The sequence below is a fragment of the Capricornis sumatraensis genome, chromosome 9 (assembly GCF_032405125.1).
Source record: "Capricornis sumatraensis isolate serow.1 chromosome 9, serow.2, whole genome shotgun sequence".
Lineage (NCBI taxonomy): Eukaryota > Metazoa > Chordata > Mammalia > Artiodactyla > Bovidae > Capricornis > Capricornis sumatraensis.
In genome coordinates, this window is record NC_091077.1 from 7,106,366 (window position 1) to 7,124,838 (window position 18,473).

General features: G+C 44.5%; 1 long non-coding RNA gene across 1 annotated transcript; it reads left to right on the top strand.

The window, feature by feature from the left end:
• The first annotated feature begins 1,972 nt into the window (after positions 1 to 1,972).
• Positions 1,973 to 15,220, top strand: LOC138085845 (uncharacterized). Its single transcript, XR_011145383.1, has 4 exons — positions 1,973 to 2,238; positions 7,717 to 7,976; positions 13,565 to 13,800; positions 14,839 to 15,220. It is a non-coding gene; the product is annotated as an uncharacterized lncRNA (long non-coding RNA).
• The last annotated feature ends 3,253 nt before the right edge of the window (positions 15,221 to 18,473 follow it).

An 18,473-nucleotide genomic window follows, 5' to 3' on the forward strand; every position in this document is an offset into this window, starting at 1 on the left:
CCCAGATGTCTGCAAGCCACCTGCTCCCCCGTCCCCCAGGTGCCACCCCATCCTTGCCCTAGCCTCGTTCCCCCCTCCTCTCCTGTCCCCAGTTGTCCCTGCTGTCAACCTTCCTAACTCCTCTGAATTCATTCATTCATTCATCAGTACCTGCTGCGTATTGGGAACCGAGGACACAGCTGCGAGCATGACAACCAAAAGCTCCAGCTAGAAGGGAGCTGACATATTAATGGGGGAAATGGCCAAAAACAAGATAAAGAAGAAAAATATGTACAGCTGAGTGTGGCGTGCAGGTTAGGGAGAAAAATTAAGAAAGGAAGGCTGGTCTCTGTGGGGTCTGTACCGCTATCTGCCCTTCCCCCCACACACACCCAGGGGCCAGATCCCTATTTTCATTTCTCAGTCTATCTGGGGGGAATCCTAGGGCATTGTGAGAAGGAGAAGCAAAGCAAGCTAGAGGCTCTTTCTTCCTGTCACTCAACTGCCCCCAGGCTCAATTTTCCCCTCTGTAGATGGGTACCGCAGTTTACACCTCTGAGGGTGTTTCAAGGATTAACTGAATTACCCCCAGTGGGCATCTGGTGTACTGGTGATTGCTTGATAAGTGTTTGTGGTTCCTATCACCAATGATTGGTTTGGTTCAAGGTCAAATTCTGAACAGCAGCTCCAGGAATTCCCGTTCCCTGCCCCCCACAATCTGTGTAATTAAGTATACTTCCTCTTTTGATCAACACTTGACTTTCTGTATCATTTTATTGACTTTTGGCTGTGCTGGGTCTTCACTGCTGTGCAGGCTTTGCTTTAGCTGCGGCGAGCGGAGCGGGAGCCACTCTAGCTGCCGTGCTCGCGCTGCTCATTGCGGCGGCTTCTCTCGTGCAGCACAGGCTCTAGGCCGAGTAGGCTTCGGCAGCTGCGGCCCGTGGGCTCAGTGGTTATGGCTCCCGGGCCCTAGAGCACAAGCTCAACAGCTGTGGCGCACGGCCTTCGTCGCTCTGTGGTACGTGGGCTCTTCCCAGACCAGGGATTGGACCCGTCTCCTCACCATTGAGCCGTCGGAGAAGCCCTTAACTTTTAAACACTATAAACAGATACGAGCTTCCCAGGTGGTACTAGTGGTAAAGAATCTGCCTGCCAGTGCAAGTAACACAAGAGATGAGGGTTGATCCCTGGGTCAGGAAGATACCCTGGAGGAGGAAATGGCAACCCACTCTGGTAATTTTGCTGGGAGAATTTCATGGACAGAGGAGCCTAGCCGACTACAGTCTATGGGGTTGCAAAGAGTCGAACACGACTGAACGTCTGAGCACAACAGATACAAAATTCAACAGGTACAAACAGATAAACAGCATAAACTGTCTCCCTCTTTCAGTTATCATGGCTCCCCAGTTCCCCTCCTCAGCAGACACCACGTGAACAAGTTTTTTATATCTCCCTGCAGAGAGTCTTGGCCAGTATGAGGAAATCCTCAATGTTTCTTCTCTTTCTATACAGACAGAAGCCTCCTGCCCAGACTTTCTGCACCTTGCTTTTTCCTTCACAGAGTATCGGAGTGCAGGGGTTAATAATCAGCCTTCTGTTGCTCTGGCTAAGCCATGAGAAAATCACCATAATTTTTACGGAAATTGGAATAGAAATCCAAGCAAAGTATAGCAATACAGTATCATCTAAACAAAAAGTACATCGGGTTGATTAGTTGGGGTCATCATGCCCTGCTAAGCTAAGGAAAAACATAGTGTGGACCTTGGAACACCAGTTCAGCGCAAATTCAGAACGCTGCTTGTGCACACACCAAGATGTTTTCCCAAAGCATATGCAGGTCTATGACCTCCAGCTGGGTGATACCCCTTGCACAAGAAAATCGCAGAGATAGTTCAAAGTAATCAATAAAATGGGAGACGTGACTGGGGACACAGGAGGCTGATTTTATTGTAACACAACAGAGACTTTCTGCTTGCCAAGACACTAAATAAAAGTGGTGTCGCTCCAAGAAACAGGGCTCTTGATCCTAGAGGTCCTGAGTTTCCCAGTCCCATCTTTAAGACTAATTCTGTCTCTGGCCTCTTTTTTCCAAACTGTGTGTGGATTTACTTTTGATCCCTACCTGCTGCGCTGGCTGCAGCAAGTGGCGCCCAAGGTGGGGCTCAAAAGCGAAGGATCGCTGAGAGTGAAGCTAAAGTTGAAATACTGGCACACAGTCCTGAGGAAGAACGGGTGAGGCCTCTGAAAATCTCCTTTTGGGTAAGTAACACTCTCTCAGGCATTGAAACCAGTATTAAGCATGGGAAATTCAGAAAGCTCAGAACAATACCGGCCATATATATGCCTCTTAAGGCAGCTTTTCAAAGCAGAGGGAACAAAATTAAGTGAGGGCAGGCTATTGGAGCTTTTACAAACCGTTGAGAAACACTGCTCAAGGTTCCCTTCCCTTGGTACTTTAGCTTTAGGAACAGGGGAGAAGATAGTTAGTGAACTAGAGAAACTTCTTTGCAAGGGAGGGAGTGCCCTTGCCTGTATCCATCTGGTCAACCTGGGCACTGACAAAACCCATTTTAGAACATTTTCAGACCCCAGATAACTCAGAAGGGAGTGAGGATGAATGAGAAACCCCATCAAAGAGATGATCGGAATATGCTGGAGCCCGAGGGGGTAGGCAAAAAACTCAGGAGGCTCTTAAAGCTGCAGCTCCTGCTTCACCTTTGTTTAGGGAAGACAAAGTTCCTCTGCCTCCTCTTCCTCCCTCTCCTGTCTTAACCGCTGAAGCGTCTCAAAGCTTTTCCTTTCTTATGACAGATGGCAGTTCTGTCACCCCTCCAGAAAGGTATTTGGTGGGCTTGACAGGAGAGTGACTTGAAGGCTAAGGTGACTTGAAGGTGACTATGGCATTTCCAGTGACAATACATGAACGGATAGCTCCTGGGGCAGATCTTCATAATCCTAATGGGGTGTATGAGGCTGTACATAGATTCCCTTCAAAACGCTAAAAGAACTTACGCAAGCGGTTCAGAACTATGAAGTAAGTTCTCCTTTTCCCTTGGGAATAGAGCAGGGACCAGCTGAGGGTTCCTGTCTGATTATGGTGGCTCATAACCAAGCCAGGCAGATCCCCATCTCTTTAGATCAATTGATAGGCAATGGAAATTGGGGGAGAAGTCAAGATCAAGAGTTTATGGAAGACCAGGCTATAGAACAGATGAGGTGATACGGCTTAAGAGCCTGGGAGAAAATAGAAGTTAAAGGACAGACTTTCTTTGCTTTAAAAGAAGACCTCACTTCCCCAGAGAGACAATCCCTGCTGGAACATCTTATCAGTCAGGCTCCCCTGTCATCAGAGCCAATTTAAACATTCTCTGGTTTAATTTTTAGCTATGAAACTATGATTACAAAAAAAGAGATGACATTTTTGACACTGAACAGCCATGATATTCTTTAGACTCTGGAGAAAACTGGTTAAAATAAAATCTTTTTTGAAATTACAAAACCAGTTCTTTTTGCACATGCAATTAGGAAAAAGTTGGCTTATTAAAATACTTTCTTGGAGCTCCAATTCTGCCTGAGAAACAAAAATAGGCCTGGGTAAAAACCTGAAGTTAACTCTTATCATGTCCTTGGGATACACAGCCCACTCTATCTGGGACTCCAGCCATAAACAAATTGGTAGAACTCAAACCAAGAAAAAAAGAAGAGGCAAAGAGACATTTTAAATTTCAAGTGGAAAACTATGAGATCTCTGTCTGTCTATCTCTCTAAATTTATCTGTGTCTCAGTGTGTGTCTTTGTTTTTGGATAATATGAGGTTAATTTATGAATGAGCTCTATTTAAATTCAGGTTCATGTGAACTGAAAAATATTCAATATTAAATATCTAACATTAATGTCTGTCTGCTAGTCAAGACATGTCTTGAGTCATCAACATTATGTAATACTTTTAGTGTGCCTAGGTTTAATGTAAGCTAAATTTGTCAGCAGTTCATGGTTGCTTAAAGAAAATGATTTATGTTTTTAATAAGTTCAGTTCAGTTCAGTCGCTCAGTCGTGTCTGACTCTTTGCGACCCCATGACTCGCAGCACGCCAGGCCTCCCTGTTCATCACCATCTCCCAGAGTTCACTCAGACTCACGTCCATCGAGTCCGTGATGCCATCCAGCCATCTCATCCTGGGTCGTCACCTTCTCCTCTTGCCCCCAATCCCTCCCAGTATCAAAGTCTTTTCCAATGAGTCAACTCTTCCCATGAGGTGGCCAAAGTACTGGAGCTTCAGCTTTAGCATCATTCCTTCCAAAGAAATCCCAGGACTGATCTCCTTCAGAATGGACTGGTTGGATCTCCTTGCAGTCCTAGGGACTGTCAAGAGTCTTCTCCTACACCACAGTTCAAAAGCATCAATTCTTCGGCGCTCAGCCTTCTTCACAGTCCAACTCTCACATCCATACATAACCACAGGAAACCCATAGCCTTGACTAGACGGACCTTAGTCGGCAAAGTAATGTCTCTGCTTTTGAATATACTATCTAGGTTGGTCACCACTTTTCTTCCAAGGAGTAAGCGTCTTTTAATTTCATGGCTGCAGTCACCATCTGCAGTGATTTTGGAGCCCCCCAAAATAAAGTCTGACACTGTTTCTACTGTTTCCCCATCTATTTCCCATGAAGTGATGGGACCAGATGCCATGATCTTCGTTTTCTGAATGTTGAGCTTTAAGCCAACTTTTTCACTCTCCTCTTTCACTTTTATCAAGAGGCTTTTTAGTTCCTCTTCACTTTCTGCCATAAGGGTGGTGTCATCTGCATATCTGAGGTTATTGATATTTCTCCTGGCAATCTTGATTCCAGCTTGTGTTTCTTCCAGTCCAACGTTTCTCATGATGTACTCTGCATAGAAGTTAAATAAGCAGGGTGACAATATACAGCCTTGACATACTCCTTTTCCTATTTGGAACCAGTCTGTTGTTCCATGTCCAGTTCTAACTGTTGCTTCCTGACCTGCATACAGATTTCTCAAGAGGCAGGTCAGGTGGTCTGGTATTCCCATCTCTTTCAGAATTTTCCACAGTTTATTGTGATCCACACAGTCAAAGGCTTTGGCATAGTCAATGAAGCAGAAATAGATGTTTTTCTGGAACTCTCTTGCTTTTTCCATGATCCAGCGGATGTTGGCAATTTGATCTCTGGTTCCTCTGCCTTTTCTAAAACCAGCTTGAACGTCAGGGAGTTCACGGTTCACGTATTGCTAAAGTCTGGCTTGGAGAATTTTGAGCATTACTTTACTAGCATGTGAGATGAGTGCAATTGTGTGGTAGTTTGAGCATTCTTTTGCATTGCCTTTCTTTGGGATTGGAATGAAAACTGACCTTTTCCAGTCCTGTGGCCACTGCTGAGTTTTCCAAACTTGCTGGCATATTGGGTGCAGCACTTTCACAGCATCATCTTTCAGGATTTGAAACAGCTCAATTGGAATTCCATCACCTCCACTAGCTTTGTTTGTAGTGATGCTTTCTGAGGCCCACTTGACTTCACATTCCAAGATGTCTGGCTCTAGATTAGTGACCACATCATCATGATTATCTGGGTCGTGAAGATCTTTTTTGTACAGTTCTTCCATGTATTCTTGCCAAGGTATTAAAAATGAAATTACTGTCTATTAAAAAAAAAGTAAGTCTAAATTTACAGGTGGCTATTCTCTAAAGAAATAAATGAAGTGATGAATACAAAAAGTGTAAAAAAAGGTTTGTGGCAAATGAAAGAAGAGTTTTCTGCATGGTACAAGTTTCTTAAGACTTTAAACTTCTTTTGAAGTCTTATTGTTGCTTTGACTAAGTAAATAACTATTTTTTCACAGTGAATATAAGCTGGCACCAATGTGGAACTGGTTTTCTCTTCCTGTTAAAAGAACAAAGTTTTTTTGGAATATGCTTTTGATAATAGACTATGTAAAGCTCTTTGTCTTTAAGTGATGCACACTTGCTTTTAAAATCTTTTGTTACTTTGATAAAATGAATGAGTGTTATTTCACAATGATCTATAGAGACTATGGCAGACGTAGACAAAGCTCGTTCTGCTTCTACAAAATTAACCCCTCGTCAGGAGATTTAAAGTGGATAAACAACGGCTGTAAACTAGTCAGGGCTATGGGAGGTCCAAGACTTCTCAGCTTTTCCCGGCTCCCTGACAAACCTCGATTTTATTTGATAGGATAAAGCCTTTCCTGACTTCAGGGTTAATATCTCACAATAGAGAAAAAAATGGTTAAAATGTGTTTTCTACAATCTCCAGTTGATTGGGGCATCCACTTTGCTGGACAGGGCCCACAGACAAAAACTTCACAAACTTCTCAGAGACTCTTGTTTTTTACTGACGTCCTTGGTCATCGGGCAAGGACCACAAACCAAAGGGACTGGTTACGTGAGATTGAACAGACTGCTAAATATGACTACAATTTTCATAACTTTTTATCTGACATATTACTGGCTTCTAATCTTTGTTTTCAAATATAAAAAAGCTCTTCTCCTCAAGTCACTGATGGTTTAAAACAATTCAGTGATTTACACCTGTGGGTAAAATTAAAACATTTTTCTTTTCTCTCTGCCTCATCCCTCCAGAAATTGGAGACATTTGGGTTTTGACCAGCCTCATCCAAGTAAAAAAGACTATTTCCAGACATATACAAACATCTCAAGAGTATAGTGGGGAGGTCTAAAAGAAAAATCCACCCAACTGTTGTCAGGCCTATGGTATCTATTATGTTTCACTGAATATTAAGTTCTAGCTTTGTTAATTAAGGTCTGTATTTACTAAGACTCACTTCTAATATAGTTCCTTGTGGTTACGTTACATGGCTAGGAGGTTTAATTAAGTTATTAAAAAGGACACTCTTAAGTTTGTTTCTGAAGCTTATCTCAGTAACCAGTCTTTAAGTAAAGATCAGATGCTCCAGGATCTACAACCAGGAAATTAACAACAAGCTATAGTCCTTTAACAAACTAAGTCAGATGACGTAAAGATGTCACTGGACTATATCGAAGGATAGGCTCCTCCATCCATGGGATTCTGCAGGCAGTAGTCCTGGAGTGGGTTGCCATTTCCTTCTCCAGGGGATCTTCCCCACCCAGGGATCGAACCCAGGTCTCCCGCACTGTAGACAGACGCTTTACCGTCTGAGCCACCAGGGAAATCCACTTATGATTTGACTATTTTGCTAACTATATTGTATTCTATATTGCCTGTTTCAAAAGGTGTCGTCCCCTACATTATGTGTGTGTAGTCACAAATGTGTGACTGAGACACTGATATAATGATGGTATACAGTTCCATATAAAATCCATAGTTATAATGGATAGAACTCGTATATCTTCCTTTGGTAAGCTGTCTTCTGTACATGTGGCTATTAATAATAGATGGACCACTACTCAATCCAGTGAGACTACAAAACATGTACAAAGACATTTACATGCTTGTTTTGCTGTTATAAAACTACCAAAAACTATCAAAACTGATAATGGCCCCGCTTATACCAGTAGAACATTCCAACAATTTCTTAAAATGTGGTCTATAAAACATTCTACTGGCATTCCCTATAATCCACAAGGACAGGCTATAGAGGATAGGGCTAATCAATCACTTAAACATATGATACAAAAAAAAGAAAGGGGGGGAGGTACCATAGGACAACAAACAATATTGAATCAAGCTTTATTTACCCTCAATTTTTTGAAAATTTCAGCACAAACTATGGAAACTGCAGCCTGAAACATTTTCAGGCTACATCCACAAATACAACTAAGCCTGTGATTTGGTAGCAAGATCCACTAACGAATGCTTGGTCACCGGGGAAGTTAATTACCTGGGGAAGAAGGCTTGCTTGTATCTCCCCAGGAGAAGGTCTAGAACCTGTGTGGATCCCAGCTCCTGGAGTAAAACTGAGCAGAAACAACCAGTGACTCCAGGCAACCTGCCCATGGCTATGTTTGCCCTGATATCACAGTGAGTATACCCCTGGCTTTGGCAGAAGCAAAGAGTTATACCTATTGGGCCTATTTATGTACCAAATCCCCCACTGCCAACGCCTGTTAACTGGGTTGAAGGATCCATCCCTGCGTATGTCAATGACACTTCCTGGATCCCTGTTCCAGAAGACGAGCATTTGCCCACTCATAAAGAGGAAGAGGAGACTCCCTTAAATAGTACTTTGGGTTTTGACACTTGGCCTATTTGCTTGGGTGTTGGCCAGGGCTGTTTTAACCTATCAACGCAGGCTTGGCTTTCTGTAAATTCTTTAAACAGAAATCACACTAAGGTTCAACTGCATTTACTTTCTGGATTGATCTTTGGCTATCAAGAGACTAATAAATTAATCTGACCAAGCCAGATAGACCCCTGCGTGAGAACAGCATATGGCCCAACAGACAAGATCAAATACGCAGGGATAATTGTCGCGGGACGGAGGGGGTGATCTGACTTAATGGCTCCTATGGAAGTGTCTGGGATTGGTCCCCTAAGGGGTATGCAGTCTTTAATTGCTCACACCATAACTCATCCTGCAATCCTTAAAGAAGTTGCATTGGCGTGTGTCTGAATACAATCACACTACTATTACTGCACATTCAGAATATCCCATTATCTGGCATGTCTCCGCCATAGCCACAGCTCAAATTAGGTAGGGCTCAAACAGAAATATGGAAGTTGGCCATAAGCCTGAAAAAAATATAAAATTTGGGATGGAAATTATTCTCATTCCATGAATTATACTCTGTCATTCAATACATCAACAAATTGGACATTTTATACTCAAGCTGGTGTTAGGAATCCATATGTAATTATGATTGGCACTATAACTATTAATCAGACAGAAAGGAATCTGACCTGCCAGGATTGTAAGCCATATACCTGCTTGAACAGTTCATTATTTAACTCTAATCATTCCTATGTGATTTTGCACAGACGTTTAGGAGTTTGGTTATCAGTAACTCAAAGTAGGCCTTGGGAACGCTCCCCTGCCGTGCGGTACTAAACACCATTCTGAAAAGATCCAAGCGTTTCACTGGCCATAATGGGCATTATTGCTATCACCACCACAGCGGCAGTGGGGGGCGTAGCTCTCCATCAGATGGTACAAACTACCACTTCTGTGCAGGAGTGGCATAAAAATGCCAGTTCCACTTGGGGAGCCCAAATTCATATAGATGAGGAGATTAACAACAAGTTGGTGGATTTAGAAAACGCAGTGCTACTCTTAGGAGAAGAAGTACAAACTCTTAAATTAAAAATGCAGTTAAAGTGTCACTGGAACATTACTACTTTCTGTGTAACCCCTCAGGAATATAACCAATCTGAACACACCTGGGAAAATGGTAGACGGCACTTGCAAGGTCACACAGCCGACAACCTTACTCTAGATACTAAACAGCTACAAGCAAGAATTATTGGCATACAGCATGCTTCTCTTAGACTATTACCAGGTACAGATACACTTCAAGGGATAGCAGAAGGCCTTAACTCATTAACTCCTCTTGAGTGGATCAAAGGTATTGGAGGTGTTCTCATCGGAACACTAGCAATGTTTTGCTGTTTCAGTGTAATCTTCTGTTTAGTCCTCAGATGCATGCGAAAAGCCCTCCGAAAATTAATGAAGAAAGAAGTTGCGAGATTGACATATTTTCTGCCACAAAAACAAAAAGAGGGAAATGGAGGGATTAACAGTCAGCTGCCTGTTGCTCTGGCTAAGCCATGAGAAAATCACCATGGGAAAAGAATAAAAGCAAAATATAGCAATACAGTATAACCTAAACAAAAGTACATCAGGTTGATTAGTTGGGGTTGTCATACCCTGCTGCTGCTGCTGCTGCTAAGTCGCTTCAGTCGTGTCCGACTCTGTGACCCCATAGACAGCAGCCCACCAGGCTCCCCCGTCCCTGGGATTCTCCAGGCAAGAACACTGGAGTGGGTTGCCATTTCCTTCTCCAATGCATGAAAGCGAAAAGTGAAAGTGAAATCGCTCAGTCGTGTCCAACTCTTAGCAACCCCATGGACTGCATCCCACCAGGCTCCTCCGTCCATGGGATTTTCCAGGCGAGAGGACTGGAGTGGGGTGCCACTGCCTTCTCCGCATGCCCTGCTAAGTTAAGGATAAACATAGTGTGGACCTTGGAACAACGGGTCAGCACAAATTCAGAACGCTGCTTGTGCACACACCAAGATGTTTTCCCAAGGCATATGTGGGTCTATGACCTCCAGCTGGGTGATACCCCTTGTACAAGAAAATAACAAAGATAGTTCAAAGCAATCAACAGAATGGGAGACGTGACTGGGGACACAGGAGGCTGATTTTATCGTAGCACAACAGATACTTTTTGTTTGCCAAGACACTAAATAAAAGTGTTGTCACTCCGAGGAACAGGGCTCTTGATCCTAGAGGTCTTGAGTCTCCTGGTCCCATCTTTAAAACTTTAATTCTGTCTCTAGTTTCTTTTTCCCAAACTGTGTGTCGACCACTTTAGATCCCTACCTGCTGCACTGGCTGCAGCATCTGGGAGGTCTTCCCACACGGTCAGCATTAAGCTACCTTATTCTTTTGCAGAGCTGCATAATATCCAGTGCTGGGAATGGCAACAGGTTATTCAATGAATCCCCTGTGGCTGGACATCTAGGCGGTTTCCAACGGGTTGCTGTTATAAGAGTGCTTTGATGACTAAATAATACTGTAAAGGTATCATTCTTGGAAGTCTCATTTGCTAGAAGGAGACTTACTGGGTCTCAGGGCACTTTCTTTACCTTTGTCTGCTCCCTTCCATAGGGCTAAGCCATTTCCACTTTTTCCTTTTTGGCCACACCACATGGCTTGTGGGATCTTAGTTCCCAACAAGGGAAATGAGGGGATTCCATGGTGGTCCAGTGGTTAGGATGCCACAATTTCATTGCCAAGAGCGTGAGTTTGGTCCCTGAATATACAACCTAAAACTATAAGACGTCTAGAGAAAAACAGAAGAAAAATTTTTGCAAAGTTGTCTTAGCTAGAAAACATCGATAAATTAGACTTGTCCGTTTTGCTCCTCAAAAGACACCACTGAGAAAACAGAAAGGCAAGACATAGATTGAGAGAAAATACTTGCAATGCCAGGCTTTCATTCCCAGGTAACCCTGATCTGCTTTCCGTCACTAAGATGAGTTTGCAAGGTTCAGAACTTTATATGGAAGCTTCGTGCTCGGCTTCTTTCACTCAGCATGATAATTCAGCGATTATGGTGTTGTGTTTATCCCTAGTTGATTCCCTTTTATTGCTGAGTCATATTGCCCTGGATGGTGTTCATTCATTCACCTGCTGATGAAGTTTTTGGGTGTTTTCAGTTTAGGACTATGACAAATAAAGTTGCAATGAATGCTGGTATACAAGGCCTTGCAGGGACATCCATTCTATTTTTGCTAAATACCTAGGAGAGGAGTGACTGGGTCAGATTGTAATTCTATATTTAGCTTTAAGGAACTGCCAAACTGTTTTCCAAGGTGGCTGCATCACTTTGCGTTTTCACCTGAAGTGCACTGTCAACACCTGTTATTGTCTTTTTAATTTTTCCCATTGTGTGGGTGTGAGATGGTATCTTCATGTGGTTTGGATTTGCACTTCCCAGGCTAGTTTCACATGTTTCTTGGCCACTCATATATCCTCTTTGGTGAAGTGTCTACTCAAATCTGTTGCCCAATTTCTTATTGAGTTGTGTCTTTTATTACTGAGTTGTAAGAATTATTTATATATTCTGTATTCAGGTATTTTGTTTCTTTAATACATACATTGCAAATATTTTCTCCTGATCTGCGTACTGCCTTTCTGTTTTCTTGATGGTGTCTTTTGAAGAGTAAAATGATGAAGCCTAACTTATAAATTTTCTAGCTAAGACAACTTTGCTTACCAGTTTGCAAAATTTTTTTCTTCTGTTTTTTTTTTTCTGGATGTCTTAAGAGTTTTAGGTTACACATTCAAGTCTCTGCGATCCATATTGAGTTCATTTTGTGTATGATATAAGGTAAGAGTTAATGTTATTTTTCACACGATGTCTAGTTGTTCTGATACTATTTGTTGAAAAGAATTTCCCTTTCTCCTTTAGTTGCCTTAGTATCTGTGTCAACAGTCAACTGGCTATATTCGTACAGGTCTGTTGCCCTAGTCTATTCTGTTTTATTGACCCATCTATCTTTTCACCAAACTGTCCCATTATTCTAGCTCTTTAATAAGCCTAGACGTCAGATAGAATAATTACTCTGATTTTATCTTGTTTAAAAAAATCAGCTTGACCCTTTGTAATTCTATATGAATTTTAAAGTCAGTGCCAGTTTCTAAAAAAAAAAAAAAAATTCTGCTGAATTTAGATTGGAATTACACGACTCTATAGACCAGTTTCCCTGATAGCTCAGTTGGTAAAGAATCTGCCTGCAATGCAGGAGTCCCTGGTTCGACTACTGGGTCTGAAAGATCCCCTGGAGAAGGGATAGGATACCTACTCCAGTATTCTTGGGCTTCCCTTGTGGCTGAGCTGGTAAAGAATCCAGCTGCAATGAGGGAGACATGGGTTCAATCCCTGGGTTGGGAAGATACCCTGGAGAAGGGAAAGGATACTCACTCCAGTATTCTGGCCCGAAGAATTCCATGGACTGTATATCCATGGGGTTGCAAAGAGTTGGACGCGACTGAGTGACTTTCACATAGACCAGTTTGGGGAGAACTGATGTCTTAATAACACTGAGTCTTCCAATCCATGAATATGGTATTTTTTCGCATTTGTTTGTGTATTCATGAGTTTCTCTCAGTGATATCTTTTAGTATATCTTTTAGTAACTTTTAGTATAACAGTCTTAGACTTCCTTTGTTAGATTTATTCCTAGGTATTTTATCTTTTTTGGTGCTGTTGCAAATGACATTAAAATTTTTTTTTTCATTTTCAATTGTTTATTACTGGTATATAAAAATTCAACTGAATTTCATACATTAATTTTTTAAACTGTGAACTTTGAACTAATAAATTCATTTATTAGTTCCAGAAGTTGTCATAGATTTCCTTGGATTTTCAATATACACAATCATATCATCTGCAAACAGGGAAAAACTTACCTCCTTGTTTTCAGTCTTTAAGCCTTTTATTTATTTTTCTTGCCTCATCGCAATGGTTATGAACTCTAGAACAATGCTGAATAGAAAAGGTGAGAATGGACGTTCTTGTCTTGTTCCCAATCTCAGAAGGACACAATTTAGTCTTTTATATTAAGTATAATATTACTTGTAGACTTTTTTGGCAGGTACTTCTTATCAGATTGAGGAAATTCCCATTTGCACATAGTTTGCTAAGACTTTTTTTTTTTTAATCATGAGTAGGTGTTGAATTCCATCATTTCCTGAGTCCATTAAAATAAGCATGGTTTCACTATACTGTTGATCCTTGAACAACTCTTAAGGGTTGGGAGTGCTAACCTCTGTGCAGTCAAAAATCCATGGATAACATTATATACAGCCCTCCATATCTGAGGTCCCACTGATTCAACCAACTGCAGAATGTTGTCTTCTAATTGTTGCTTATGCTTCCCAGGTGACGCAAGTGGTAAAGAACCTTCCTGCCAATGGAGGAGACAAAGAGACGTGGATTTGACCCCTGGATTGGGAAGATACCCTGGAGGAGGGCATGGCAACCGACTCCAGTATTCTTGCCTGGAGAATCCCATGGACCAATGAGCCTAGTGGATTACAAGTTTGCAAAGAACTGGCCATGCCCAATGCGACTTCCTAAAGGAGATCAGTCCTGGGTGTTCACTGGAAGGACTGATGGTAAAGCTGAAACTCCAATACTTTGGCCATCTCATGTGAAGAGTTGACTCACTGGAAAAGACCCTGATGCTGGGAGGGATTGGGGGCAGGAAGAGAAGGGGACGACAGAGGATGAGATGGCTGGATGGTATCACCGACTCGATGGACATGAGTTTGAGTGAACTCCGGGAGTTGGTGATGGACAGGGAGGCCTGGCGTGCTGTGATTCGTGGGGTTGCAAAGAGTTGGACACGACTGAGAGACTGAACTGAACTGAACTGAATGCGACTTAGCACTCATGTATGCAGGAAAGATATTTTATCCATGACATGAGTTTACCTTTGTCTCCAGTTCCATTTGTTTATTCTTTGCATTTGTGGGCTTTATGCCAGGAGAAAATTTAGGATGTTTGCATCAACAAAATTTCCAACTTATTCATGGGCAAATTCTGGGTTGTGCCCCTTGGAATCGCCTCATGGAGACCTCCCACACCCCTCTCTGGGACTGAGGGTGCCTTTGCCCTCACTCTGCTCCCCTTCTGCTCATTCTCAATATACCACAGTGGCCACCCCACTAGAGTTGTCAGTGGCCTAGAAACTCACTCCTTGCATTCTTCTCTACTGAAGCCACCCCGGAAGTGAAAGAAAAATACTCTGGCTAAGCCCCCATGCAGCACTTCCTGCCACAAGCCTGCTCTGGCTCCCGCTGCACTGAGGACGAAACTCATGTCTCTTCCCTCTCCACCCACAAAGCCCACCAAGGCCCCACTGATGCCTCCAAACAAGGCTCAATACACTTTTCCCCTGCCACCCTGCCTTCAGGAACACTGTGACCTTACCCAGCTTCTCAGCCTTTGCCTGGGTTGTTCTTCTGCCAGAACTCCCCACGCCTCCGGATCACTGGTTAATCCTACTTGTCCTCGGGTTTCAGTATATCAAAGTCACTTCCTCCAGGAAACCCTCCCAGACTTAGTGTCTCTCCTAGAAGCCTGGCACCGAGGGCCACTGAAACCCTGAGTGGGTACTAATTCATTTTCATCTTCCCTGTTGGCTCCACCAGGCGGAGACGAGACTGGATCTGTACCGTACCCTGCTGCGTGCCCCGATGCCCTGTACACCAGAAGTGCCCAGTGAGTGTCTGCGGGTGACCGAACTGAAGTCGACAAAATATGTACCAAAGCCACTTTCGTGCCACAGCTTGTGATGGGATTACAGAGATGGAAGTGAAGTGTTGGTTACTCAGTCGTGTCCGACTCTTTGGGACAGTAGCCCACCAGGCTCCTCTTTCCATGGAATTCTCCAGGCAAGAATACTGGAGTGGGCAGCCATTCCCTTCTCCAGAAGATCTTCCAGATCCAGGGATCGAACCCTGGTCTCCTGTATTGCAGGCAGATTCTTTACCATCTGAGCCACCAGGGAAGCACAGAGATGAAAAGGTGCTCTAAAATTTATCCCATATCCTTCAATAAAAAATAAATTAATAAAAAAAAAATTTATCCCAAAGCTCTACTTTCTGGGGTTTTGTATCCTACTAAGGGCACTGCCCTGGCCTCCTGTCTCCTCCACTCATGACAGCCTCAAGTGTGTTAAAAACCCTCAATCAGACCTGGCTCTGTGAGCTGGCTCCTGATGACTGCCAAACCATCCCCCTCCCTCCCCACTGCATCCAGTCAAGCCCTCTGAGCCTTAAATAGCTCTGGTCACTCTCACCTCTGGGTCTTTGCCCCTATGGTGTTCACCAGGAGTCGTCTTTGTCTTGCTTCACAGCCCTGCTTGATCCATCATGTCCTTTACACAGAACGCGCCCCCTCCCATCCCCCAAGCTCCCTGCCCCTCATCCCCTCCCTTCAGCCTCAGCCTGTGCCTGTCCCATCATCTTGGTTTTCTTGGTTATCCATAATGATTAATTGCCTCCCTGCCAGACCAGACAGTGAGGTGACCCAGTCTGTCTGGTTTTCACAGATTCTAGGTCTGGGCTTGGGGCATGGAGCACAAAAAGGGACCGCCATACCTTCCAGGGTCTCATTGGAAAAATACTGTAAAGGAGAACTTCACTTTTGTTTGGGGCAACTTCCCTGCCTCCTTCCTGGGCAGATCCAGCCCAGTTCTCTTCCTTAGGTGTGAAATCAGTTCCTTAGGTGCCCAACACATGCACACATGCCACAAATGGGTAAACTGAGGCCAGAGGAAGCCACAGTGTTGCCAGGGCCCCACGGAGATTGAGTCCCGGAGCCTGCTGAGACCCCCTCGGGGTGACCTGGGCCCTTCTCTCTGCTGTCACTCCTTCCCTGAGGTCCAGGGTCTTCAGCAGCTTGAGCAGGACTGCTGCTGCAGAGGCTTCCGGAACTTTCTGCCCCTCCCCGTCCCCGGCCCTCACATGGCCATGACTTTCGGTAAGTGACAGCAGCTCAGGAAGCCGAGGGGCCCACACAGGAAGGAGCAAGTGGGACTTTCCTCCGGCTGCTGCCCGGCTCTGCCCTCCCGTCGCTGGCCCGGGGCCCTCACCTCCAGGTAAGAGCTGGTGGAGCCACTTGGCTCGTCGGGTCGGAGGTGGGGGTGGGAGAAGACTGTGTGGACGGCCGCCGCTGGGGACAGGACGGCCGCCGCTGGGGACAAAGGCAAGTTTGCCTTCTAGATCTCAGAGAAAAACCGTCTGACATAAGCTGGGACAGCTGGCGGTGCGGCCTCTGGCAAAGCGCTTCCCCTCTGGGCCTCAACTTTGTCCCGCACATGAGGCCGCGAATTCCCAGCTTCCTGACCTGAAGGAATCCTTGCATATGCGCCCGGGGCTCCACTCTCTGGGGACACACTTCATGTCTCCCACACTCCCAGGTCCCAGGCCCGAGCACTGGGTGACTAATCAACCCTCCCTTCTGGGCATGTGGAACTTTTGATGCTAAAACAGGGACGTTTCTCTGGGCGCCAAACAGACTTTCTATTTTTACTTTCGATATTTTAAAAATCATGGTTGTTTTTTTTTTAAGATTTATTTTAGACAAAAGACACTGCTTTGTGGTAACATTTACATAAACATGCAAAGATCAGGGCAACTGTTTGAAATAAGGTTTGGGGCATCTCTGTGAGAAGCGACACAGCCGGGTGGGGTAGGGAAAGTTCCAATTCCCAGTCTGGGAGCTGGTAACACTGGAGTGTCCCTAGGGGAAAGTTCTCTCTCCCCTACGTCCTACCTCCCTGACGGTAAGCCTCAAACCACTGTCCTAAGGGACCTTCCCATTTGGTTTGGCTGACATTTGTCAAGTGCTTGCTGAGCATGTCACCAAGTGTTTATATCATTTAGTGGGGATTAAATGTGTTGATGGGCTTTTCTGGTGTTGATGGGCTTTGAAGGTAAAGAATTCAGAAGGTAAAGAATCTGCCTGCAGTGCAGGAGAACTGGGTTCAATCCCTGGGTTCGGAAGATTCCCTTGGAGAAGGGAATGGCTACCCACTCCAGTATTTTTGCTGGAGAATTCCATGGACTGAGGAGCCTGGTGGGTTACAGTCCATGGGGTCGTGAGAGTCAGACACAACTGAACGGCCAACACTCTCACTTTTGAACGTGTTGACAGGTCGGACTGGACTCCATAAACTACCTCACTGAAGCAGGTGGGAGTCAGTGCATTTCACAGCTGAGAAAACTGTGTCCCAGCTGTGGGAACCCTGCTGGAGTCACAAAGCCAGGATATGGTGGGGATGGGATTTGAACCCACAGCCTGAAGTTTTCACTGATCCTTGGTCCCAGGCTTATATTCTGAGTGTGTTAAAATCTCATTTACACTCTCCGCCCCCCGCCCCCACTATTATTTTGGAACGTAGTTTTTGTTGTTGTTTTACACTTTTTGGCCACATCCAGCGGCATGTGGAATCTTAGTTCCCCCTCCAGGGATCAAACCCACGTCCCCTGCATTGGAAGCGCAGTCTTCATCACTGGACTGCCAGGGAAGTCCTTGGAACATAGTTTTTATCCAATATTCTCTTTGTATCATCTTCATTTGGGTCAATTTAAGTAAATCTTCTTCATCTTCCTCCTTTTCCTCTGGCATGTGAAACCCAATTCCTTCCTCTACCCAACCCAGAGTCCTGAGCTCTAGGTCCCCCAGGGCGAGAGAGATCTGTAAGGTGGCTGGTGTAGAAATAATGTGGGTGGTTTCCTCCCCTAACCCAGGGAGGACTTCCTACTCTGGGGAACTAATGGAACAGAGATGCAGGGATTGAATCCGACGATGACTGAGTCTGATGTCTGGATCAGCCCCCGAGGCATGCATTAAACCAGCTGCTAAAGCTTCTTTCCCCAGCCTCAGAAGTGCTAGAATCCTCCAGCTTCACAAGGAGGGGTGGCCACTTCTATCTCGTCAAACACCCATGTGCACAGGCCAATGGGCTTCATAGGTGGCGCTGGCCAGTGCAGGAGCCTCAGTAGTCCTGAGTTGGATCCACAGGCCAGGAATATCCCCTGGAGGAGGGAGTGGCAACCCACTCCAGTATTCTTGCCTGAAGAATCCCATGGACAGAAGAGCCTGGAAGGCTACAGTTCATGGGGTCGCAAAGAATCAGTCACAACTGAGTATGCACCCTTGCACAGGCCGATAACTATCTGCTTGCTGGTTAGCAAATCCCTATATCTGTGATTGATTGATCATGCCTGTCTGGAGAAGGGGTTGGAGAGTGGTATATGTGGAGGCTGGAGGCTGGTTA